Source organism: Agelaius phoeniceus, chromosome 2, assembly GCF_051311805.1.
Source record: "Agelaius phoeniceus isolate bAgePho1 chromosome 2, bAgePho1.hap1, whole genome shotgun sequence".
Lineage (NCBI taxonomy): Eukaryota > Metazoa > Chordata > Aves > Passeriformes > Icteridae > Agelaius > Agelaius phoeniceus.
Window position 1 is genome coordinate 59278518 of NC_135266.1, and position 27914 is coordinate 59306431.

The 27914-nt window shown below is 35.0% G+C and overlaps 1 long non-coding RNA gene across 1 annotated transcript in view; it reads right to left on the reverse strand.

Annotated features, from left to right (window-relative positions):
- Nucleotides 1-27914, reverse strand: part of LOC143693464 (uncharacterized) — a 90072-nt gene that overhangs the window by 452 nt on the left and 61706 nt on the right. The window contains exon 2 of the long non-coding RNA XR_013181159.1: nucleotides 11690-11786. This is a non-coding gene — a long non-coding RNA (uncharacterized LOC143693464). The remainder of the gene's footprint in view (nucleotides 1-11689; nucleotides 11787-27914) is intronic.

The following is a 27914-nucleotide window of genomic DNA, read 5'->3' on the forward strand; positions in this document are numbered from 1 at the left end:
TTTATACTGGTTTAGGTATTTCTGAACAAAGCAAGAGCACTAGAAAATTGACATAACACAGGAAGATCAAAAGATGAAGATATTTTGGAGTATAAAAATAGCTATAAGACAGTGCATAGGATTCTGCTGTGGAAAACCAGGAACATTTTAATTACATGGGAACACTGCATGTGAGTGTTAGGAATATTGGTGTGTGGGACCTATAGCCAGTGTATGATCAGGACTACTTTGTATTATGTGATAATGCATAGATATGAATGATCCATGCATAACAAATCAGTGTTAAGTATTTAAAGAATTTATTCTTTTAATATCCTTACAATGGAAAAATATTCAGAACTGTATGTTGTCAGTATATTCATATTATGTACATACTTTAAATTTATTTATAACACTGAACTGCATGTTGTAATTATATTTAGAGATGATCTAAATTTTATTTAGATTTACTAAACACATTGTTGTTATTGATGTTGTTTACACTTTGAATTATTGGCAAATTTTGTAATTTGAATTGTCTCATGTGTAATGGGTCAGATAAATCAGATGCTTTTATTTCCAGAACTTGATTATCAAATACACTCAAAACAGATTATTTCACAAATGCAAACAAAATGTTTCTGCAAAAAATGTATGCAAACAAAATGTAACAGTCCACAGGAGATACAAAGTGGTTACATTTTGATTCATAAATACATTGTAGGAACAGGAAAATAAAAACACAACTAATGTTTTCAGTATGTCAGATTATAGCTTTCATCAGCTCTCAAATCCTTTTGGTGATTTACACTGTGGTGGAGTAAACTCATATCTTGGCCCATCTCTTGAAAATCTGGGTAACTAGGGATGGTCTCTCTAACACTATATGCCTTCTTCTTTGGGTCTTACTCTTAGGAAAACAATATTGATACAATCTTATTCACTCTTGTGAATTACATTCTGAAGACTTTACTGCAAATTGTTGAAAAGATCTTGCTGACTGGAACAAATTCTGTGCAATCAAGGACAATTGCTTTACAGCGGCAAATGAGCATTTATTGGATGCTTGTGTGCCCACGATCCAAGAATGAGCTATCAAGACCTCATACAAATAATGACAATATTCAACCTGAGCTGCAGATGAGCTTATTCCTTTTACAGGGCAGTCAGCATGCAAGCATTGCTCTAAGATAGTTGGAGTAAATAAGATTTCAAATTGTTTAAAGCAGGAGTTATGACCTACGTTAGCGTTATTAATCCGCCTATCCTTTAAGCAATATGAATAGAAATAGTTACATTCAACTCAAATATGTCAAATGTGCTAAAAGACAAGAAATTTTAGGTCATATACTTGCAGTATATATATATATATATATATAAATTAGGTCATATACATGGGGTATGGCAAGGACTTCCTGCTTTCCTTCTGTGCTTCCATAAAATCTCTCATCTGTTTCAGACTTGAGTCTACAATCTGGTTATCTTTAATGTCTATATTCTAATTATTTTAGAGCTAAAAAATGTATTATATCATATCTACATTATACTGAATTATATATATATGAATTATTTTATTTTCACATATCAAAACTGAACTGCTAGGCTTGCAGCTGCAAAATGGAAAAAAAAAAATCCAAATCAGAATAAACTCCTTTATGCAGAAAGAAGACCTTAGTATTGGTGTATTTGTGACTTTCTGGAAAAACAAAACAAAACAAAACAAAAAAAATCACATGACTTTTCCAATTATATTCTCCTTTTAATGTGATCCTAAGTAATATGATTCTATACTATCTTGCTTGATGCTGTTTATTTTTTATAACATCATATAGAAGGGTTTTTTTGCTTTTTTTTTTTTAACTTCTAAAATGAAAGTAATTAAACATAGTACTTTATGCCCACATTGTCCCTGAAGAGGTTTGCTCCTCAACCAGATGGCACCTTACCTCCTTGCAAGGTCAATTTAGAGACTTTGTAGCAGCCAAAGTTAATGAGAATAGCAAATATAACATATTTTTAGTAGAGAAGTACCTGCTGACCTGTACTGCTGTATTCATTATACTGCTGGCACAAATTATATTTCTCTTGCCCACAAATGTCTCCAAAGACACAAAACACACACCAGAATGGAATAAGCTGACTGTTTTTAACAGGAGAAAACCAGAAAAAACCTAGCCAACCAACCAACCAACCAACCAACCAACCAACCAACCAAAATCTCACCCCCAATAACAAGAAAAATCAAAACAACAAACCCCACAGTGCAAGCCCCTCATAAATAGCTACTCTGTGTTAAACATTATGTGATAATCTGCTTTACTCAGCATGAATGACTTTTAAAAAATTATTTCAGTAAGACAGAGCACTCTTACCACCCATCAAGTGGCACTCTGTAAAACAGGCACAAACAGTGCAGCCCAGGAGTTAATCAGATCTCTGGCTTTCCACCCTTTGTTGAAACAATGTTCTTCAGTAACCTCAACAGCCTATCTACATACCACATTGACATTTTTCTCAGACCCTCAAGCACTGTTTGCTTCTTTCTCAAACCCTTGTGATATGCAGGAATGCTCCAGGCGCTGAACAAGTCAAGAATTCCTCTTGGTATTTGCTTGAGTATTTTCATTGAGAGATTTTCCTTTAATCAAAATAAATAGTCTGTTTCATGCCAAAGGTGATCTTATTGACAGATCCTAAAAATGTTAAATGAGAAACCTGTTCTGTAAATGTTGCTTTTCTAATTTAAAATCATTACAGCACTGGAGCATTGACATGGTGTTATTTGTTATAATTTCTTGTTTGGTTAGTGTAAGTTATTCCTGTGATTTCTTCTTTGATTTTAGCTTTATTTAAAATCATTAGCAAGCATTTACATTTATATTTAGAATCCTGACAGTGAACCAACACCTGGAAGTAATGGAAAACAATACTGTTTTAATATTGGGTTTGGAATTTGCTAAATTAGATCTCGTAGCTTTTCAATATTCAACAGATTCTTGTTTCTAAGTTAGTTCTTTAATAGATTTCATATTTCTCTTGGTATTCAGCTATTTCTATTTTTTTCTGTGTTAATTCATAATACATGCAATGAACAATGAAGCAATAGTCATAAAATAAAGTGAATAACTAGGTGAGGTAGCATATGGACAATTGGAACACAGCATTTTAGCATCAAATCCTTGGATTATAAGCCTTGCTATATTTCTAAGAGAAGTCAGGCCCGTGGTTTCGCACTCTGATTTTTAAAAATATATTTTTATTTAAAATACATAGAAATCATCCCACAGCAGAAGTATTACTGAGCAGAGCAAGATCATGATCATTTCAGAAAATAAAAAAAAATTAGTTACACAGGTATATAAAGAAAAGCCATTTCATAGATTGCCAGTGCCTCTTATCCATATATTCCACATTGATTTTATATGGAAAATTTCAAGAATTTGTTTTAGGAACATATCTAAAACAGAACTGAAGACCTTTGTGGTAACAATATTGTTGATTTATCTAAGAACCTTCCAAAATCTTTCCTCAATTCATGTTTAGTTTCAGCCTCATGGAAACTGAACAGATTTAATCTTTGGGTGCAGATAAGTAGCATTATTATTGAAATAGTTCAATTCTGATGTAATCAGAATTCATTTTCATTTATTTCTATGTAGTTACATCAGTGATAAATAATATTAATGAAGGTAAGAGTGTATCACAATCTCCTGTTATATAAGTAGCAATTAAAAGTGCTCAAAATATAGTCTTGAAAATTTGAGTCTCTTCTATAGTATTTGAGTACAGACAATAAGAATGATAATGCATAAAGTATTTATTTATAAGCAGTTAACATTATGAAACAAAGGATTTAATGATAACTGCTGTGTAGGTACCATTTCTATACATTCTGGAGGAAAAATAGTCTAAACATTAAACTTGCTTATTTTTAAAACCCTACAAATCACTACTTTTTTTTTTCTTCACAACATGATTTTTCTTATTTTTGCCAGTTTCTAATGCTAAGTTGTCTTTTGCACATTTATTATAATTCAAATAATGAAATTTAGCACATAATCATAAAATCACCACCCCAATAAAAAAAACAAACAAAAAACCCCCCAAAAACCCCAGCAACAAAGCCCCCAACAAACTATAATCAATAATGCAGCAGACTTAGATTTATATTTTTCTAAAGACAAAACATAAATTATCCATCCTCAGAAATACAGAATACACTAAAATACACCAAATAGCATTTATGGTGGGCTTTTCCTGTTAGAAATCTCAAAGCCTTGTTAAGGTCATGGTAGATCTCCATCCATACTTTTACTGGTTCACTATTACAAATTTTCCTGGAGGCTTCCTATTTTCATAGTGATCATGATGAACCTTACAACTGTTATGTTCCTTTTTTTTTTTTCCTTTTATTTCACATTGCTGTGTGTATAATACTGTAAGAAATATTGTATTTCTACCATGAAATTAAAGGGCAGGCAGTTGTTCAGACATCCCCAGGAAAATAGGGTTTCATCACATCTAATGTTGACTTCTGAAGACAAATGTCATCACTCTTAACATCCTCCTGATTCCCTTGGCTGAACTTGATGCCATCACAAATCCAAAAGCTAGGCCCCATACAAGCTACTATGGAGAAAAAATAATTTTTCTCAGTGAATATCAGTACACTGTGAGATCAGAGATGGTCTGTTTTGGTTGTTAGTTTTGTTGTGTTGTCATGTATTTCCACATGTATGTTTTTGGGCTTCGTAACTGTCCCTTGTTCTGCAAACATCTCAAGGGTTGAATAGTGAAATTATACATGTTTTAGTTAAAAAAAAAATTTAAAAATTTATTTGCTTTGACTTTCAAAAGCAAAGGAGTCTCTGATCATTATTTGGTAAAGAATTATGTGCAAGCAGTGCACAAGCAGGAAAACGCAGAAAAAGCTTTGGTTTTTTTGTGCTTATCTTAATTCTTTTATTGCTTTCTTCTATCTGAAGACATTTCTAATTCTAATCTCCATTCCCCTGGAGTATTCAGCGTATTTAATTTTAGTCTTTGAAACCTGTGTTTTAATGACAACTGTGATGGCTAGACAATGCCAAGAGATTTCTGCAAAAAGATCTTCCCCAGCCTGGTGTGAACTTCTCATTATTCTGTCCTTACCGTTCTGTAACGGGGAAGACATGCAGCTGTCATTGTTCAAATTAAGCTGGACTGACTGTTTACTGTCCAGGACCCTTAGGTGGAGCTCTGATGAGAGGTACGTGGTTGCTAAAATTTAGGTGTGACCACGCCCAGCAACCACGCTGCGATTATGTACCTTTATCCTTTCACCGGGAAGCTACTTGTTTCAAAATCCTTAGCAACCTCTCACTGAGATTTACAGAGAGTGGAAATAGATGGGTCACTTACAAATTCCGTGGGAGGTACACCCCCTCCCCTCCGCTTCCCTCCAGTGTTAGGGAGGCATTTCTGAGGGCCTGGGGGTGTTTACACACTGCCACCTGCTGCTCTGATCCCTTGATCTGAGTTTGTTCTGCTCTCAGCAGCACTGGGGATCTGCTCCTCTCTGCCTAAGCCTGCTTGTCCTCCTGCAGTTTGATCCAGAGCCCAGAGGAGTCAAAGACTCCTAAGACTTCCTTTGGCTTCAGTGGATTTTGGAGTCTGCCAGATACATAATTAATTTATTTCAATGGGCTATGAATCAGGCTTTTTGTACTGCCAGATGTATAATTAATATTTCAGGATGAATTCCAGGTAGCTTGCTGGTTTGTAAGGTTCTTCCTACTGTCTCAGTTCCTGTCTTCTGTGTAGTAAGGTCATAAATTAAACTCTTATGTTCTTAAAAGAACAAGCAAATTGATAAAATTAATAAAACCGTGTTTCGATGCTTTTAAACACTTAACATTTCCAAAAGAAAAATACCTCAAAGGACATTGCAGTCTCAAGACCAATAGTTTTTTCACCCCAAAGTCTCCTAATGAGGTTGTTTTTACACCATCTCATAAAATACATCTTTGGCTACAGTTTTATAATTCTTTATAACTTGAGGGAGACTTTCAAATTGTTTGTATAGAAAAAAACATAGGTGAATTTCCTGAGATTACACATGGTTGCAAAAATCTTTCTTACAGCAATGATTTAAAAGTGGTCAAATGAGAGAACTGGAGTATTTCATTCTTCTGCAAGGGCTTGTCCTGAAATTAAATGCATTCCTTTTCTATACCCATGCAAGCAGCTTTTTCTTCCTTTGAAGTCTTACAGAGACTCCAAGACAAGACAGCCTGCTAACAGAGTCTCACTCCTCAAAAGAGTACAGTCTGCAGCCTACAGCTGCCACAGTTTTTACTAATGCATCCTCTCACCTTTTTAGTTCAAGGCAAATTTTCATTTTCCCCAAGTGTTGTTTTACACCAGAAAAGTGTGTCTGCTCTAGCCTTATGAATTAAGAGCCCAACTAAAATAAACATGCTGGTAAGGCCACAAAGGAGCTCGGATGCATTCTAATTGCATTTCATGTCATTGGTACAGCTTTGTCAGCAAACTGACATGTAAAAATCAGTGGATATTTGAGATAGTTAAGTACCAAAAGTGTTCTGTGATCTGACCAAAAGAATGTTTTTCTTTCACTGATCACATGCCTAACTTGTGATTGGATGACCCAGACTGGTTTTCCTTTTTTGTTTGTTTGGTTGGTTGGTTGGGTTTTTTGTTTGTTAATTTTTTTCTTTTTGCTTTCTTTGTTTTGGTTTGTGGGGTTTTTTTTTTTGGGGGGGGGGAGAGGGTTTTCTTTTTTTTTTTAATTTCAGATAAATCAAAAATATTTGCAAAGCTGTGCTCTGACATTCCAGCAAGTATTAGGAAAACAAAGGTAGTATTGCATTGTATTTCCATTGATTGTTGTTCCTGATTCTCACATGATAGAAAATTGTATATAAAGAGTAACTTAGAAACTGGTTCTGATGAGCCTTAAAGATGTGATCAACTTAAAAAGGAAATCCTAACAAAAACTTTAAAATTCACTGCTGGAGCTTTCTTTCCAATAGTTACTTCTTTGATTTCAGTAGAAAATCATAAGCCTTATAAATTAAGTTCATTTTTTCAAAAATAGGTTATTTTTATTTAATGAGGGCAGTTTGTAAACAATGAATGATTATCTTAATGAAATTCAAAAACTGCTTCATGAATCACCAAGTCTTGAAAAAGATGGAAGCAAGAATAGAGGAAAAAATCTTTCTTGGTAATATTATGATTTATTTTAAGTGTAGGAAGTACTGCATGGCTATCTTTTAAAAACTGGGAGGTCATCATAGATTGTCAGGTACTGAAGCTCTCAAATTTTGTTTTAAATATTTTGGCAGTTGCTATTAACTAGGGTTTTCTGCTGTTCTGTGCTTTAAATAGACAATGTGCAAAATATTCAGAGCTGTTACTGGTGCTTGAGGATGAGTCCTATCCACTATTGCATTTTCTCTAAGCTTTAAAGAAAAGTTGTTGACACAGTTTAGCAAAAACACTTAGTCTCTTAGATATCACTCTGCTTCTGAATAATCTTTTTAGTGTAGAGATCAAAAGAAAAGCTTTCATCATAGATCTTGAATTGGACTCTAATCAGTGTAAGAGTTCCATAAGCTTCAGTGCAAGACCTTTTCATTTTTCTCATGTGAAGATCAATTAGATCATAAGCTTTTCAGAACAAACATCAGATTCTTTCAGTGTTTACTACACTAAACAATGCAAAGCACCACAGTTTTGGCTTCAAGAAAACAAACTGTAATTGACATGTTTGTCTCAGAGTGTGGAAAGATCAAAACCAGTGAACTACTTTCACTACTCAACTATGTAAATTGAATCAAGACTAAACTAGACATAGACAGTCCCACAGATCAGGATGAGTGCACAGGTGTTAGATGCTCTTTTAAAGATCACATTCTTATTTTCAGTTTCAGCAAAAATAGTTTGCCTTCCCTTTGATTTTAAAAAGGCAATGTATTTTGTTTCCTCCATGGTAGTGCGGAGTTATTTTTTTAGTGTAAGTGGACAGGAAAGGTATAAGAGAAATGCTGCCATGCCAGAGTTTTGCTAAATTATATCTTTGGGAGGAAATATGACTTCATCTTTTATCTTTTCCCCCAAAGCACAAAATTCTTATTAACCATGTATGATAAGGCAGTGTGTGGCTGGAATTCCTACTGTAAATAATATAAATTGGACATTTGGAGAACTTATTCAAACGTTATTTGAAGCCAGTGGGGATCTTTCCATTGATTTTTAAAGGGTTAGAAATCGGCCTTTAGCCTTGCTTTCTGTTCATGAATCATTCAGAAGCCAATCCTGATGTCTAGTTATTTTGTAAGTATTGGACAAATAGTTTGGACAAGCAGCTTCTGGCCTATGGGATGTTTCCAAAATGTTAATTTTGACTGTTTGCTGTTCAATATTCATAATGTGTGATCAGTCATCTACATCACCATGATATTACATCTATCTAATTGACAGGCTCCAACTATCTAAGCTATAGCATCTATCCATTTACATTCTTACAATGGAGCAGCTCATTGTTGTAGTATATGAATGAATAATAAATAGCAAATGTTGAATGGTGAATAATGAATAGTAAATAATTTATGCACTCTGGTAAGATTTTTAAAACAAATATTCACTTATGCTAATGCCTGTAAAAGTTTTGGATTTAAGAACACTTTTACTAATTTCAGCAGCTACAGGAAGATTTTAAAATAACGTGTAATAAGTTGAATATTATTTATTATTATATTTTGAACTGAAAATTAACTTATTTTTTTAAAAGTTTTGGATTAGGTGTGAAGTATAAAAAAGGAAGACATCTACATTATCGATAACAAAAGTGGTCAAGGGCTTTTTTGACTTTTTCTTTTCTTCCACTCAGAGGCATCCTGGACCTAAGGGAGTACTGATGTTCCATATTTTCTTCTTCACATCTGAGTTAAGCATGTCCTCTGGTTTAACTGCCCAGGCTATATACTTCATTAGCTTGGGAGAATCAATATAAATATTGCAACATTAAAAAAAAATAAAATTACAATTCTTTTGAGTCAATTGTATCTTAAAATATAAGCATCTCTCAAGATCTTGAAGCCTGTTATTCACCATATTCCCAATCATAATTGTTCCTAGTGTTTTTTCCTTTCTCTGGTAGTATTTTCATGTTTATTTATCTTTTTGAGGGGGGAGGGATTAGGAGGATTTTTAATTTTTAGTGGGTTTTTTGGTTTTTTTGGGGGGGTGGGTTTGGTTTGGTTTTTTTAGGTTTTTGTTTGTTTGTTTGTTTGTTTTAGGCTTTTGTTTGTTTGTTTTAGGTTTTGGGTTTTTTTCTGTTTCTGGTGTTGTTTTTTTTCCTTCTTTTTATCGTAGGTCTTTGGATGTTTTAATTGTACTTTTATGTTGTCACTTTTCCACTCATTGACTTTCTTTTATTTTTCTCTGTTCAATTTTTGGGTTTTTTTCTAATTATCCCACTACCTTTAGTCAACGTCAGTGTTTTGCACTTTATTTTACTAACATATTCTTTATTCTTTTCAGTAATCACTTTCTCGTACACAGCTTCCCTCTTTGCTTGCCCACCTTTTTTCCTTATCACTTTTTTTCCTATGTATCAGCCAAGTTGTCTCTTGCAGAAAAGGTGGCAAGTGATTCTGATGAAAACAGAACACTTCTTGCAAACCTTGTAACGCATGGCATATTATCAATTGTATTTCTAATGCTCACGGATGTCTTCCTATCCTCTTCGGCTGCAAATCTGTTATTTGTCATTTTCTCTAATTCATTTCATCCAGGGCTCATTTCCAATAAATTCTGCCTGGCACCTTCTGCCTTGCAAGGCTACTTTTTTTCTGAATACTTATATCGCTCTTAACACAGACTGAGAAGACTCCTCCACATACAACTTCCACCTCTTGATCTTTTATAATCTGACAATTAAACCAAAACAAGATAAATTATAAGAGAATGACTGAGAGCTAATCCCTAAGTCAAATCAATGCCTGGCTTAGTGAGAAACCACTACTGCGGATTTAGAGACATTTGATGTTGAATAACATCATAATCAAATCCTGTCCATTAGACATAATTAAATCCCATTAGTAATGTGGCAATACAAAATATCTTTTAATTCTCCAGTCTGACTGTGTCACGGTGTATTACTCTCTGACCTGGCTCTTTGAGCTTGTGCTAGGTCTGGCTGGGATGGAGTTAACTGCCCTCCCAGCAGCCCATACACTGTAGTGCTTTGTGCTGGTAGTTAGCACAGAATCTCTAAGCCACCAGAGTTTTGGCTACTGCTGAGCAATGCTGGCACTGCATCAGTGCTGTCTCTCCACACCAGAACACACCTTTCCCCAAACCTTCACAAAGATCAATAGGCTGATGATGGACAAGAGGTAGGATGGGAAGGACACAGCCAGGACAGCAGATACAAAACTACCAAAGGGACAGTCTGTGCCACAGGACACCAGGCTGAGCAATAAAAGCTAAGAGAAAAGAGTGTGCATGTGTATAAGACATTAAATATTAAGGAATCTGTCTTCCAAAGTAACTCTTATGCCATTTGAGGCCCGTCTTCTCAGTAAGTGACTGGTATCACCTGCTGATGGAAGTAGAGAAAGTTTTTCTTTGTTTCTGCATGTGACCCTTATTTTCTTTTTAGCGCTTTTTTTATTCTTTATAAATTTCTTTCCTTTCTTGCCTGTGTCTTGACTCGCCAGTTTTTTATCTCATTTTGTTATCCTGCACTGCTGAGGAGGTGGAGTGTGAGAGCAGCTTTGTGGGCACTCATTAGCCAGCCAAGGTCAACTCATCACACAGATATTTCACATGACAGGAGTTTAATATTTGAATACCAAATTTACTTTGAAGATATTTGAAACTACATGGGGTTTTCATTTAACAAAGTGATACAGCAGCATACTGAAATCACAATGCAAGCATGATATAAAAATTAAAGAATAAAGTTGGAACACAGTATAAATTTGATTCCCATTTCCAGTTTCTCCATCCTGCCTTTCAGCTTATTGGATGAGTGAGCCAGCACAGTTCTCCAAATGAGGAGTAAAGATGAGCCCAGGAAGAAGGGAGGGAGAGGTGGAGGGAAGATGGTTCAAGATTTAGTTTTTACATCTCATTATCAGAATCTGATTTAATTTCTGATAAACGAAACTAACTTTCCCAAGTTAATTCCATTTTGCCCATGACAGTGATCAGTGAGTGATCTCTCTCTGTCCTTGTCTCAAAACATGAGCCTTTTGTTGCATTTTCTCCCAGTTGACCTGTGAGGAGGACAATGATAGAGCAGCTTTGGTGATCACCTGGCATCCAGCCAGGGTCAACCATCCCAGCTGAGGACTATACAACAAAAAAAAAGATAAAAGAGGGGCTTACCATCTATGTTTGGAAATTCTCACTTTTCGACACTGTCAGCATGCAAGTAAAATCAAAGTGTTGGTAACTTTTTTTGGGTTAATTGTGTTTATAAACAGCAATTCCCAGTAGAGACTGAAAATGGCAACAAGTCAAAGGTTTAATCAAGATGATCTTTGATTTTTTTGTAGGAGCAGCACATTTTTCTACAAACTGTGTTTAAATTTAACCATGGCTGGCAGAAGATATACTAGGAACTTTACATAACTTCTTTTTACCCTTCTGTCTTAGACAAGCAACTGCTTCAAGAATAGAGGAGAAATTTCACCTGATTTTTGTCCTGAGATGCAAATCCTTTGTATATTTGTCATCCTAGGTAGAGTTCTGAGCTGCAGTGTTCAGTATGACTATAGGAGAAACAGCACCTACAAGAAAAGATAAAAATCAGTGGAACAAAACTTGAGGAAATATACTGAGAGGAATTTTCACAAACACACATGAAAGTTGTTGCAGGGAGGAAGAGGATATTTTCCAAGTCCTATTCTTTCAGATTACCAAAAGCAAAGGGCTTGAAGTGTAGCAAGACCAACAGATTTCTATTGATAAGTATGCAAAGCAAGAAGGGACAATGAGATCCTTGGGAAAACTGTAAAATTCTCACATGAACAGACATAATAGAATAATTTTTGAAGCAGATTACATACATATCTGTCAGGAATGTTACAGTCATATTAAGTCTTCATGAGGCTAGAAGTAGACTAAGGTAGCATTTGACAAATCTTTTAGAACAGTTTTCTATGACTCTATAGCAGAAAACTTAGTTTCTGGAATAACTGTTGAACCTGTTTCCTTTCTGTAACAGGGAAGGGTCTTTGCTGCCTTGGTTTAGGAAAAGTTCCCCTGACAGATCCCTACACAGATCAGATATTACCTAGCAAAACATTTGCTATGCCAATATAGATATGCTGAATGGATACATTTCCTTTTTAACTACACTAATCATCTGAGGATTTATAGACAACAAAGGGAAATAGACACACAGAGTGTATGATTCATCTGACCTACTTTAGATATCTATTTAAGGAAGTAAATTCTGTCCTTAAAGCACCGATTAATCTCCAAAAGAGCGACTCGGATTTCTATCTCAAATGAAAATACCTTAAATGAGATTCCCATCCACTTTTGCTAAACTTATGATGGCAAGGTTGATATGAGCACTATATAAAGAAGAATAAATGATATGACGTTTGTCCCATGGGAGTCCTGATGGACAAAGTAACTATCATCACAGATGAGCAATTTATTTGAGGTCTGTAGTGCTTTTTGAGATGGCCTGACTCACAGCAACAATATTCTGCAACTTCAGTATATTTCACAGAAATTTTTAACATTTTGCTAATTTGTTTTATCTTTTCTCCGCATATACACAAACTTTAACAGATAAAAATGACACATCTCAGGCTGCATCCAGGTACACTATAAATGTTGGGAAGCAGTTTCGCTATGCAACCACTGCAACCTCCTGATTGCAACAGAGAACCTTATGAATTGAAAGAAGTAAAAATGAAAAAAATGCAAACATCTTAGAATTGAATCACTAAGTGCATAAACCTCATTGAATTTTGAGGAAGTTTTACTGATTGTTTTTTATAGCAGATTAGATCTACTATTGCCAAAATTAATGTTCCTCTTCTATACATTAAATAACATGTTCTTATAAGGAAGATAAGATTGTATTTTTTTACTTCTTACAAATAAATCAAATAATGCTTTTACTTCAGCATGGACATAACCCATTATTTAGACTGTTAGAAAGACAAACAGTATGTTTTAAATCAACTTCTCATCAGATTTTTTTTCATTTCTTTGTTACAGATACCACAGTTCTAGAGAAATTAAATGCTAAACATAATTTTATTTCTTCCCTGCAAAATAAATAAATAAATTTATGGAAACCGCTTGCCTAGAGCAATTAACAATTAGAGTTTTACAAAACTGTTTCAGACAAAGTAGAGGCTTCGTGGTTCACTTTCTGAGATCAGATCCCAAATCCAGCTGTATTCAAACAAAATAAATTGCAGAGAAGAACTTCTAGAACTTCATTTTAAAGGAAAATTGACAAAACACAGGTGATTTCTAGATGTTAGAGAGTGATGATGCTTATTTTGTATTTAATACATGCTGTATTATTAAATATTAGTTAAAATATAACACTCGTCTTTTTTTTAAAGGTACCTCTTCTGGTTCTCTGGGATTTAGCAGAATTGGATCCTTGCTGTCCTGTGAAACTGTAATGGTACCTTGTCTTGCCCATAGAAAATTAATAGAATGGCATCAGCAAATATACTAATTGGAAAATTAGAGAATATGCAAAAAAAAAGACTATGAGCATTAAAAAATTTGCAAATTCTATGCCATCAGCAGAGAAAAGATTAGGAGACCATTTCTGATGCATTAATCATATTTAGAGTGATGCAGAGGTCAATGGAATCAAGAAACTTCAGCATGTGCATAAAATTGAACTTCAAGGCTACTTCAGAAGAGAGAATGAAAAAGATAATTAGTTTAACATAAAATGTTAATTAAATACAATCAAAAAATGACCACAGGCCCTATCACCCATTTCAGTGTGTAACAAGAAAATACAAGCTGTGATTCTTACTACAGTACTACATGTGAAATTATCTCAGTGGCAGTATCCAAGAGAATAGATGTGTCACTGGCACTACACAAAGAGATTCTGTATTTCTTCAGCCAAAGGATTTTGATGTCAAGATCTTGTTCAGAATTCACCACTGGTTTCCTATGCCATTTCCATTTCCTCAGACTAAGTGTAGTGCAAATTGACCTGAAGTAGAGACTGAATACTGTCATTTACAACAGAAAAGAGCATTGCTTATGACTATACATTGTTCTTTTCTCTTATATATATTTGTGTTTGGATTTAGCTGATAATTACTCTTCTGACATATACCTTATACCAACCAGGTGCTCCTTTTCTTTTCAGTTACATCTGTAAACATAACAGATGACATTTTCATAAATTGCAGGTACTGAAATTACTCAGTATGGACCAGATCCTGAAGCTGTTGCCATGTCAGCACCTTCTTCAACAAAAACATGGAATAATTGTGGGAATGGTTGTTTGACCAGTTGAGGACTGAATAGAAACTGGTGGGGGTTTTTATTGCCCAATATTACATGATTTTGCTCTATGCATTTTTCATAAAGCTTTAGAGAATTTCTGTGCCAGCAACTCAAAAGTATTACTTATTTGATTAAAGCAAGTCCACTAGAGGCAAGTTAAACATTAATGTTCGAGATGAATCTGATGAAGACTGTTGAATGTACAAAGGTTCCACTAGGCATAAAGAACTTCTGTAAGTACAGAAACAGGAGGATGATGAGTAAGGAAAATGTGGGCCTGTTGTTGAGTGCACCAGGGGCCCTGGTCACAGTGTATGGACAAGGCTGAGGTACTGACAGCCTTCTTTGCCCCAAATTTCACCAATAAGACTGTTCTTTGGAAAGCCAAGACCCCAGAAACAAGGTAAATCTGGAACAATAATTTTAGAGATAATAATTTTAGAGACTGATACAGATTAAATTTAATTACATGATCTAACCCAGCTGACCAAGACCTGACCTTTATTTTACATCACACCTATCACAAATAGTAAAGACATTTAAATACACTGTACCAGAAACCAACTTTAATAGTCAGTGAGACTAATAAATTAGATTGTTTCTGGGCAGATATCATCTTGTGATTGACATGATAAAGGTCCTAGGTTTTTAATTTAACAGAGCAACTTTCTCACAAGAAATATGAAAGCTATAATTAATTAACTTGTTACTATCTTTATGTCAAAACATTGAAGCAAAACATATGTTTTCACTAAAACCTTTCAAGACTTGAGGACAGCACAGATTTTTTTAAATCAACTTAACAGTATATTCTAAAAAAGTGGCAATAATGAAATCCTTGTCTATTTAGAGCACATTTTTAAACAGAATTTAATTCCAAATTAAAAATCAACATCTACCTTGTACCTTCAATTTCTGAGGAAAGAAGTATTTCCATGGTGTCATAAAATGCAAACACCAGAGTTAAATTTCATTTCAAATTTTAATAGGTGGCTATTTATTGAAGGAATTGATTAATAACATATAAATATTTTACAAATAATTGTTACAGATTTCAATTTTTTTTCCAAATCATGTTTTAAAACACAGTTATCCAGTATTCTGGGAATACTGACTGTAGAGTAGTTAAAAACCATCTCAGATTCATCTTGAGTCAGATAAGCTACAGCATTGGAGCCTTCCCCCTGCTTAACATTGCCTCAGTTAGTTGTGTGCCTAGTTGTGTCCCTCTGTTAGTGTGTCCCTGTGAGGAGAGGACATCCTTAGCAATGTGGGGATAACTCATCAGTGCCCCTGGTGGCTCTCAATCAGCCTGTGGTACTTTTTATTTATTCTACTATTTAATAGTAGGCTCAGATGGGAGGCTTCTAATTGAGGAGAAATAGAGCTGATGTTTGCTGCAGAGAATAGTATGTTAAAGGTGATTTGAAGTGACACATATCCATTTATCAGAGTTTATAATAATCTTCAGAGTGGCACCAAGCTGTGTGGAGTGGTCAGTGCACTGGAGAAAAGGGATGCCATCCAGAGGGACCTGGACAGGCTTGACAGGTGGGCTGATGGATGCTCACAAAGTTCAACAAGGTCAGCTGCAGGCTCCTGCACATGTGGAGGGGTAATCCCAGTTCCAAGTACAGGCTGGGCAGAGAATGGATTGAGAAAAGCCCCAAGGAAAAAGACTTGCAGATGTTGGCTGATGCGTAACCCAAGAGGAGCTGCAATGTGCACTCACAGGCCAGAAAACCAGCTGTGTCCTGGGCTGCATCAAACACAGCATGGCCAGCAGGCCAGGGACTGTGATCCTCCCCCTCTACTCCACTCATGTAAGAAACCACCTGGAGTGCTGCATCCAGCTCTGGGGCCCCAGATTGAAGAAGGACATGGATGTGAAGAGGCAAATTCAGAGGAGGGCCATAAAGATAAACAGAGTGCTGGAGCACCTCTCCTGTGAAGACAGATGGAGAGAGATGGGGGTGTTCATCCTGAAAAAGAATAGGCTCCAGGCCCTCCACTACCTAAAGGGACTACAAGAGAGCTGGAGAGGGACTTTTTACAAGGCTCACAGTGATGGGACAAAGAGCAATGGTTTCAAACTGTAAGTAGATTTAGATAAGAAATAAGGAAGAGATTCTTTACTGTGAGGGTGGGGAGGTACTGGAACAGGTTTCCTACTCAAGTTTTGGATGCCTCATTCCTGGAAGTGTTCTGGGCCAGATGAATTGGGACGCCTCATTCCTGGAAGTGTTCTGGGCCAGATGAATTGGGACCCTGAGAAACCTGGTCTAATAGAAAGTGCTGGAACTAGGTGATCTAGAAGATCTTTTCAAACCCAGCCCGTTCTATAATACTGTGAACAGTCTGGACCTAGCAAACTAATCACCCCACTTGACTTCTTGCAGGACAGAGTAATCTTTCTGACCCACATGAAATTTCAAAAATGTCAACACTCATTCGAGACATAGTTCCAGCAGTTCTTAATTACTTTTATTTTGAAAATTATACAACAACCAGAAAATCCCTTTAGTTTCTAGCCTTGCTAATTTATGTGTCTCTCTGTTTCCCTTATTTCTCAAAGTTTATCCATCCCTGCACTTAGACATGGCGCTATTGCTATACCTTTCTGCTGCTAAACTATATAATACTGAAATTAGTGAATATATGTTTAATTTTGTCTTTTGCTTTCACATTTCAGTAATTGGCAAACCAGTAATTGAAAACTTTGTAGTGAGTTTCTTTCAGGTGTGATCTGTACTATTATTTCAAAAATTCCTTGATCTTTGGACATTTCAGCAAACGGTCATGGCTCACGTTTCATGCTGTGCATTTGTAACAATTCTCCAAGTACATTTCTTATCATTTTAGTATTGACAACACAAAGTGTATTTTCATTAGGATCACTGTAGATAAACATATGCATAGATTAAAATCAACCTAATTCTTCTTTATGTTGATTATTATCATTACTTATAAGCAATGTCCTAAATAGTGAGTTTATTTTCTTAGAAGTTTTATATGTATTCATCATCTAAGCCTTCTTCCTGAGAATAGCCCAGTGCTGTAATATTGGTTAAGTGGTGAATGGATATAGATATTCTAGTTTCATTCTTAGGAAAACTGGAGAGAAGAACTTAAAGTAACAGAGCTGTGTTTTGTTGGTAAGGTTCTGAGAATTTCTTAAAAGATAAAAAGACACAACTCTAAAAGGCTGAGATAGAACTTGTCTCCTTTTTTATGCATAAGTGTAAAAGAAGTGAGAGGAGTAGCCCGGGGTGAGAAATTGCCTGGCAAGAAGGAATATTGTGTACTGGACCATATATATGGAAGATATATTTATTTTGAGCTCATTCATTGAACTTAGGTAAGGAGATAAAAGAAAAAATTGCTGAATGTCTGTTTCTATGTACTGTCATTATGAGCCACAGTAAGTATCTTACAGGATGGCTTTTATATAGACCAGTAACTCAATATTCTTTGCATAGCTTGTAAAACTTTGTTACCCATGCAAACCTATAGACTTCGTAGGTTCCTATACAAAATTTATTGTGTAAACTTCAGAAGATGTATTAAACAATTACTATAGAACCTTTGGTCAGAAAAGTAAAACAAAAACAAAACTAAAAAAGTCCCAAAAAGAGACCACCATTCCCCTTCTATTGCTTTATTATCTATGTGTATGTGTCCTGGAGAAAAACGTAAAGTTAATTTATGGTAACCACACAATTTATCTTTGAAATCTTCAGATCATAAACCTTACCTGGAAACATGAGATGCAACTGTAGAAAAAGCTCTTCTATAGGGCCAGTGAAGCACCCTGGGGTCTGTATGAGTGTTGCTGGCTCAAAAAATCAATATGTTTGAGCCAACAGATACTGAACTAACGCATGAACAGCTATTGCTTCTACAGGAAAAGCTCAGCACAGTCACTTGTGCTCTTCCCAGAAACTGTGCACTTTCTGGAAAACAGGAAGATTTGGAGCATCTTGAGAAAAAAAGACAATGGTACACAGGACATCCACCTTCTCCATGGAGATGGAAAGCCTTGGCTCCAAATGCATATTTTGAAATAAAAAACTAACCCCTGTTGGAATTGTCTCTGTGCTTATTTATTAAAGGACTTTATTAAAGACATCTAATTTCAGGAGAGGGCTTTGAAAGCCAAATGAATTAAGATGTCTCTAGACTAAAAATGCAGGGAGTAAATTCTGGAGTTGGAAGGAGCATAATGATATGTCCAGCTCAATAGTAGATTCATTTCCAGCTACCATAATATTTATAGGTCCTGGTTTGTGGCCTTCACTTTTCTAAGTTTTGTATATACAGTTGTGGCATGAGGCTTTCTCCATAACTGGGAGATTTGCTGTGAGATAGCCCAGCATATTTGAATTTCTGAGAGAACAGATTTTTTTTAACCTTTCTTAGTGTTTATAACTTATGCTGAAGCTTATATTGGTGCTTCCTTTCCACTATGAATAACAAAAATTGCAAACATCTTTCATGACTTACCGACTATATGAGCTGATGCTTGAATGCCAGCAAAAATGCAATCATCTTTTGGGTGCTTATGACTCACAAAATTTCTTCTTCATTACTATTTCAGACTAAAATATTGGTCAGCCTGCCTGATCTTCCTTTGTGAATATGTATCATTCCAGTTCATAACTAAAAGAGAGCACTTAGTTTTCCTCGCAAAATCTACCTTCTGCTCCCTTTCCTGAATTTGTGGAATTTCTAGTCTTTCACTCAAACCCAAAATCTCCAAACCCGTCCTTGAAACCCACAACTTGGATGTGCTTCTTCTCAGTGTGATTTCACTGCTCTCTGGATTTTGCAGGCTACATCTCTCTTTTTCTGTAGTGATGTCTACCTTCCTTATCCAACCAAGTTACCTAAGTAGCTTTATATAACATTTTCATTTGTCTTGGTAATTGAGTCCTATTTATATATCTAGAATTAGTCTTCTCAGTGATATTATTTTGGCAATGTCACCTCTTTTTGCATACCTGTACTGCTCCTTGCTTTGTTTTGTTGCATCAAGCTTGAAATGTTGTTTCTTTCAAAGTCCTGCTCCATTTATCCTCACTTGATCATCATTTCTTGTTTAAAAAGTCACATCCTTATGCCATTATGTCAGCCTTCCTTCCTTCTTTGTTCAGTATTCAAACATTGCCTTTCTGAATACTTTGGAATGCATTGGGTTTTCATGGCAAGGTTTTGGCAGTGTAGGAGCTACAGGGGTAGTTTTTGTGAGAGGCTGCCAGAAGATACTCCTGTGTTAATGTCCTGCTTTCAGCCAGGACAGGATTAATTTTTGCAGTAGCCAGGAAGCTAATTTTCTCACATCGAGTCTATTTTGCCTGTGATAGTCATTGGTAGGTGATCTCTCCCTGCTCTTATCCACGAATCTTTTTTTATATTTTGTGTTCACTGTCCAGCTGAAGAGGTGAGTAATGGAGCAGCTTTGGTGGATATCAAACATTCAGCCAGGATCAACCCACAACAGAGAAGAACTTCATATAAATGTGATCAAGACTATTTCATTAAGTTCCTTTGATCTTCTTTATCTTTGGGACCTCCATTTAGAAATGTGCTAATGAAGATGACTAAATGATACCCTTTTATTGTATTTCTCTATCTCAATGCATAGTTTGTTTTGGGTTTTTTTTTTTTGTTTTTTGTATTTTATTTTGGAATTTGAGTGTCTGTGGATTGGGAAATGGAAGGTTTTCCCATCCCATGTTTCTGAAACATCTATAAGATCAGAATCCAAACACTCCCAGGCAAGATCTGAACTATCACCTAACTCATAACATATGTCCAAAGGATAACAAAAGTACAAACACAAATTTCTCTATCAACTGTTTAGGGCCTAAGAGACAGACACATGTTAATTTTCTCTAGAAATCTAGTCAAAATCTCAGAACCCCTGCTGCTACATATGGGCAGATCTGATATTCTGGCTGAATAAAGGATTTAGATGTATATTTTATAGTTAAAGTCACATGGGGACCACAAAATAGCACATTTGTGCTAGAGAAACATCAGTATTCCAGACAAGAGTGGGAAGTTAGCATTAATTTTTTCTAATTTGGAAATTAGACATTTTGTGTTATGGGACACAAACTTCACAAAAGTACTAAACTATTAAGTAATTAGATTGAGAGTAACAGTACCCTTCACATATGGTAAAGAGAGGATTTTTGGCTGTTAAAAATATCAGTTTCCAAAAGAAACCTCTTGAATGCTCTATTTCCAGATTCTCTGCAGTCTTACATGACCAGTAGTAAAAATGAAATAAGAGCTTTTTGCCTTGACAGCCATAGGGAAACATACAAAATACATGTGAAGGAATATGTGCTCTGACAGCTTTTTTTATCCAGAATCCTAACGGCATTAAGTATTTTAAGAGACTAGGTTTATTTTCATCTAGACCAATGTACAGCTTTTCTGGACCATTCTTAAATTCTGGTGTCATCCACTTTTCTCGCCTGCCTGTAATCCCTGTGTCCTAGCTAATCTAAAAAGTAATTCCCATGTGACAGCTTCTAAGATAAGGATCTATGCCTTAATTTCTGCATCCTCTGAATAAATCTGTCCTCAATTATCTTGACTATTCTTATGTGAGCTCTTTGACTTTGTGTATGCTATTAAAGCATACTTATACTCCAATGAGCAATCTGTAAAAAAATGTATAATTGGATTCTCTGTGTGTTGTCTCTCATTAACTCTGTCTTAAGTGTACACTGTTGACAAGTTTTTAAAAAAACTGAGTACCTTTTCTGACAGTCAACCTTGCAAATTCGTCCTTAGATCTGCAAGTCAAATTCTGACACTATTTAAATTCTACAAGTGGAGCTTTGTTAATAATGCCTTGATTATCTGTGAGCACAAAAAAAAAAAAAAAAGCCAGCAACCACCACAGTAGTTCATATTCTCACAGGCTCATAGGCACTGGAGTATGGTGCTAAGAAGAATAAAACAGTAAATATACAATCAGTACAATAAGCACATCTCTAAATAAGTATGTGTAAATCATGCTAACTACATGGAGAAATGAGGCATTTAAATGTAAAAGAGTTGTCATTTTAAACATACTCAGTATTTCAGAGAAAATATTTAGATGTTTGTTCATGTTCACTATGAAATTAACAAATTTTATGTGACTGCTTTGTAACACTATCTTGTCTAAGTAGTAAACTACCCTGTGATGTTACATAAAATACTAAGTTTTTCAGTAATTTTTTGAAAAAAAGATATGTGCATGGGCAAGGAATTAATAGCAAAAAGTTGTTTATCATATTTATTATATAAATTATATACATAATATCACAAATGAAGGAGACAGAAAAAGACAGAATTTTAAATCCACCTTTGAACTTCTTTCTGTGTTTTAGAATGCCAGCTGCTACTGGCAAAGCCTAAGCAATAATCCATCCTCCCCAAGTCTTCAATATTGCTGGATCCGAACCAAACTCAAGCTCAATGCTGCCTTGGCTGTTTCCTGCAGGAATTCCTGTGGCTGCTAAGGAATGGATGGAGCTCTGCATATTCTAGTCCACCTCCCTTCCCTTGTTTGATTCTGGCATGACCCTGACATGCCCCACACCAAGGAATGGGGTAACAGATCGGCTGTAAGGACATTTGTCCAACAGAATTTTGTGTGGCTTAACAAGAATCCCCTTCCACTCTTTCTATCCTGCTTTTTCAGCTCTGTGCTACATTGTTAAGCAAAACTAGTTTTAATGAGCATTTAAATATCTCTTCTAATTGTTTTTTAAACTAAGATACATATGTATTTACTATGTTTCCTATTCTACTGTACATACAAGTATACAAATGAACCAATGCTCAACATAATCTGTTCTCACTCCCCCTGAGTTACTTGGATTCTAATGTTATAATTGCATTTTTCCATATAGTTTCCAGCATCTTTTTGTTGTGATTTATAATACAGTATCAAGTATGAGTTAATACTTTAGTTTCTCCTGCATTTGTTACCATTCTTTCCACTGGGACCAGCAGTCAGAGGAGATTCTCATTAAAGCTCTTGGTTGTATTAAACACTTCTAGTGCGACCACTGATAAACTGCTTTGGGAGGAATCTTACACATGAATCTATTTTTTCCCAATTAGTCTTTGAGATTATTAGGAAGGGTGGGGTTTTGTTTTTTTTTTTTAATATTAACATGTCTGTTTCATCGTCTGTTTATTACATGTCCTTTTATTAACTCCTACACGATGAACAAACTTTTCTGATAATTTGGATCTTTTTCTAGTGGAGGGGAATTGTAATTATTTTTACTGTCATGTCTAATTTTTCCCCATGTTTAAATGTTAATCCTGTGAGAAACAGACTGAAAATACTTTTTTTCTTCTACTATTTTCAAGAAAATAGAGCTTAAATTATAGTCATTATTTCATTATTTAAACCCTATGTTTACATAGTACCTGATTTGATTTCACAGACTCTGCTATTGCCAAAGTGAAACTAGTTTGACAGTACTTGTTGATGGCAGGAACCATAATTTCTTATAAAACATCTTTTTTCCTTCTCTCCTAAAATGAACCAAAGCAAAACAAAACCTCACTGTGGATGAAATGCAGACTACATTGAAACAACTCAAGAAATTGTTGCTAGTTTCAGTGAGGTAAGAATTTTATCTTTATTTCTTGTCATCTTATTTTATCTTATTATTCCAAAAGAGTCTAATCCACAGTCATCAGAAATCACTGTAAAGATTCCTGCTGATATCATGTGACTCACAAAATTTAATATGGTTTTGTGGGTGCTATTTAATATTTACCTCAGCTGTTAGCCAAGGAAATATATGGAGATGACAACGTATTTTCATGTACATGCACTGAAGTTTGCATTCTAAACCTTAGATTATGGGGTTGTTTGTGTTTAAAATATTAATTGACTGCAAGTGAAATGCTATCACATGCATAAGAATTTTGTGGCTGCTAACAAACCTTGTCTTTATTTTTAGGGGAAGAAGAAAATTATACTGTTCTCAACTAAAAGGACAACTGTGATTTCTTAAATAGAAGTAACATAATTACTCATGCTGGATTTGGGCTAAGAATTGAAAATTAAAACTCTGTCACTTATAAAAGTATCATGGGGCTTTTAACAACCAAAAATTGTCACTAGCTGACATTCATTTATGCATTCTCTGAAAACAAAGTTAGTCTGGCTTCAAAAACATTAATTTTCCATAGCATGGCTCTTAAAATTGGATATTTATTTTAAAATAATTTCGGCTGCAATTTTCAGAGAACTAGGATTAAGGAGTGATTGCATCTCTTCCTGAGGGTTATTTGTGCACCCAGATACATCACTGAAATTAAATCTACATGAGTATTAAACCTACCCTTTAACTAGTATTACAAGATAAGATACTAATTACTCCAGCTCCATTAATACTCCAACTGATAAGCATTTGTGCACTTCAGTTATTTTCTAGGTACATTTTTTTAAAATATTCAACAGGTATAATCATTTAATCCCAAACTCATTCAATCCCCTTGATTTTAAACACAAATGCCTGTTCTTCTCCCTAGGAAAATAGTGCTTTTTTACATAGGGTTGAAAAAAACAAAACAAAACAAAACAAAACAAAACAAAACAAAACAAAACAAACAAACCCAAAAAACTAAAATAAACCCAAAAACCTAAACTCTTTGTGTCATCAAGTCCCTTGGAGTTTTACACCCACAGGGGCTTACCATGGAAGGATAATATATATAATCAACATGTGAAGGAGTCTTCCATAACAAGAACATCTTGCATTTTTATTTTCTCAAAAATTTCTAAATATGATAAGTGCTGTGTCACTAGCAAGAAATAGAAATAGATGTGAGAAGAACTTCACCGACTTTTCAAAATACAAACTGTTAGGATGAATTCTGAGAAGTTTCTTCATTAATGGAATGATAATTATGCATTGTTAAGGCAGCAGAGAGGTTGCACAGTTAAACAACCAATAGACCAGATGACATTTCAGCTGTACAGCTGTCACAGGCAGGTTGCTTACTCATATCCGTTAAGCTTTGTAGGTTTTTTCAGTTGCAAGAGGCAAACTGTGGTGGGATTCCACAGTGGAGACAGAATAAAGTATGTTTCAGCCATTAAATTTTACAAGCAGTTTATCAGCTGGTAACACAGAAACCTTGGGTAGCAGTTCAAAAAAGGAGCCTGACAAGCACAGATGCTCATGTGAAAATTCTTCACTAAGCACATCTGAGAGCTGGAATTGCACAGTGCATTTTCTTTTGCAAAGAGGCTCTTCTCTGAGTCCTTCATTGCTGCCTCAGCAATTGTGTTTCAATGCAAGCTTTCTCTATTTCCTTTTTTTTCTTTGTTAATTTGGTCTCTTTTGTTTCCTCTTGATTTCCTGAAGGGAATAAGCTGTCTGGCAGTACTGCCAAAAATGTTATAACAAAAGCCCATTCCTGTTGTTTTAATTTCAGAATAAAAAGACTGAATTCGGCCAATACTACTTCATTTAGTTGAGGATTATTGAAATGTTCATGGCAGGAGGAGAAAGTTAATAGACTGACCCAAGTAATGTTGATTAATTGAATTAGGAATCTGTGTGTGAGTTCTCTAAAGTTACTGAAAGTGGCTAATATCTACTATAATATTTTTCCACTTGCATTGATAGACACAAAATGGCTACTGGCATGAAATTTATGCATAAGTATAAAAAAATTGAATAAAGGAATTTGTTTTCCTTATGATCTCTGTGTCTAATGGTTGTAGTTGTGCAATACATCCACAAATACTCAATAGATTAAAACCACAGAATTGCTACTGAATGCAAACTGATGTGCACTTTTTAAGAATGGACAAGATCAAATGGTAAGATCAACAACTGATGTAATATTCCATCCTTTTCTTTTGTATTAGAAAAAAATACAAAGTTTTAATATTATGTACGGCAAGCTGACCAAGAATATTTTTGATGCTAAATATTTCAGTTCAATATAACATATTTTTTATTTACTAAAGAGCTGAAACTCTACATTTCCAGGGGTTTTGTGGTTTTTTTCAGCTTTAACTATCACTATACAGGGTTCAGAGGGCATCAAAAGGTTCCCTTTGAAACAAAAATTTCCAATTTGGAATGAATTTTAGTTGGATAGCAATATCTGAATTGTTGATCTCACCTTCTTCAAACCAACTCTCTGTGGCCTCTAAGCTGACATGTCTTTTTCTACATTCATGACTTACTAGTAAATTAGGATGTTATTCATAGAGATTTAAGTATGCATTTCTCTCTGAAGCTAACTTTTTCCGTTACCTTTACTTCATTAGTTTATCCTGAAATATATTAAATTGTACAGCTCTGCTTTTAGGTTTTCTAGAATATTTATTTCATACTGCACTTCTAATGGGCTTTTTTTTTGCTGAATAGCCATCAAACAATTTTGATGGAAAGTTCTGTTGTGGTTTATAAATTTTTCAATTTCATGAAGCCCATACCTTTAAGTTATTGGCTATTTTGTATGTTCTTAATAATTGTATATAGTAGGGTTTGTTGTTGTTTTATTTTTTCTTTGAGACAATAGTCTGTGACCATTGAGTATGGGGGAAAACATCATCACAGAGCTGTTAGGATGAGAAGGAAAAACATGTTTCACAGACCTCAGGTTAATTAAGGCAAGCAGAATGAAATTCCCTACTTCAAGTTCAGCAAAGAGAACATTATGAGAAATACCATACAATTTGTAATGACCACTTTTGTTCAGCACCTTGTTTTATGTTTCATCTGAAAGATGAGATCTCTAGCAATAGGATTACATCTAACATGATGTCTAGGCAGTGCTAAGGCTGTGAAATATTGTCAACTGCTGCATTACTCACTAATAGTGTCTCCTTAAATACTACAGAGGTCCACAGAGGTCTTCCTTCCATCTGTATACAGACTAGGCTGATGTCATTTAATACAGGGGTTCTTGTGTGATTACAATTTAAACCTGTTTTTCTGCAGCACTACAGATGATTACATTATCTCTCACAGCCAGCACTCTGAAATGGAGCAGCACTCTAGAAATACACCCTTTTGAGGACAATCTACAGTTTGATTAGCATCGCAGTTTGGGGCCAATGGGGTGCCAGGAGTAATTCTGTAATAAACCTCTGCATTAAACACTGATAGAAGAGCAGAAGTGGTGTTTAGGCATTCCTCCTTCACATCAAAGGGGAAAACTGACAGGGGTATAATGTTTTCAGGCATGAATGGAGTTTTGGATCTATACCCTAAATACTGGCAATCATAAACATGCTGCCTGGAAATCAGAATAATTTATACTATCTTTAAGTCTGGTTGAATCTTTTTCAGTCTGTCTCCCTTTTGCTATCTGTCTGCTCAATGGACAATATGTCTAATTTAAGTTTTATGGTTGAGTCAGAACTTCAGCTGTCTGCTTGCAGCTCTAAGTCGAAGTAGGTGAACTCAAACAAATATGCAAAATATTTTTGTAGGGCTGGTGCACAATTTTCAGTGGAAATGTTACAGCATTTCAGTTGGCACATATAGGAACAGTCTTTCATAGAAAAAATAAATTTATTATTACTATGCCAGTTTTGATGACATCTTCACTTAAAAGCGTTTACCATGTTTTTATTGAAAACATTAAGGCAAGTTGTTATAAAAATGCTTCAACTTGCTCTTTCTCAAAATCATTCTTGGAATTATGTCAATATTTTTCTTTTGTTATGAATCTTTCATGAAAGATTTGGATATGATTAAAGGCTGTTTTGAGTTCTGCCCCACATAAAGTCAAAGGCTGTGTAGTAAGACTTCTTTCATGGCCTCATAATTCTTCTTATGTGTTCTTTTCCTTGTATCTAGGTCTGACATTTTTCCTAGTCTTCCCGTGAATCTTAGTTTTTGTAAACCATTAGTAGGGTTACTCTTACAGTAGAAGGGTCTAGGCATTGATCTGACAAATCCCTACTCTATTGGTAAGTTTAGTCATATAAGAATATCTTCTCAAGTCAATGCCATTTTTTGTGATGATAAATTACACTGGTGTTCATTATAAAATGAATCTTCATTTTTAATAGTTATAAACAAAATGGAAACAGATTTGCATTCTATAGTAATAGTGTTTTCCTGTCAAACTATTTTATTGTCCTTTCAGTCCACAAAACTTTAGAGCCATTTCCCAGGAGAAAGCCTTCAGCAAAGTAGAGACACTTCAGAGCACAGCTAGGTACAGAATACAAGAATTATAAAACTGTCATAAATGTCAGGATGTATTGTAATCAGCAGCACAGTAGCTCTGCCTGGAAACCAGCCATTTATTCTAAGGAGTTCTTTATGGTCTGGTAAATTGCATTAAATTTAAACAAGATTGTAATGACATTTTATACAAAATAATATTTTAATAATCCAATA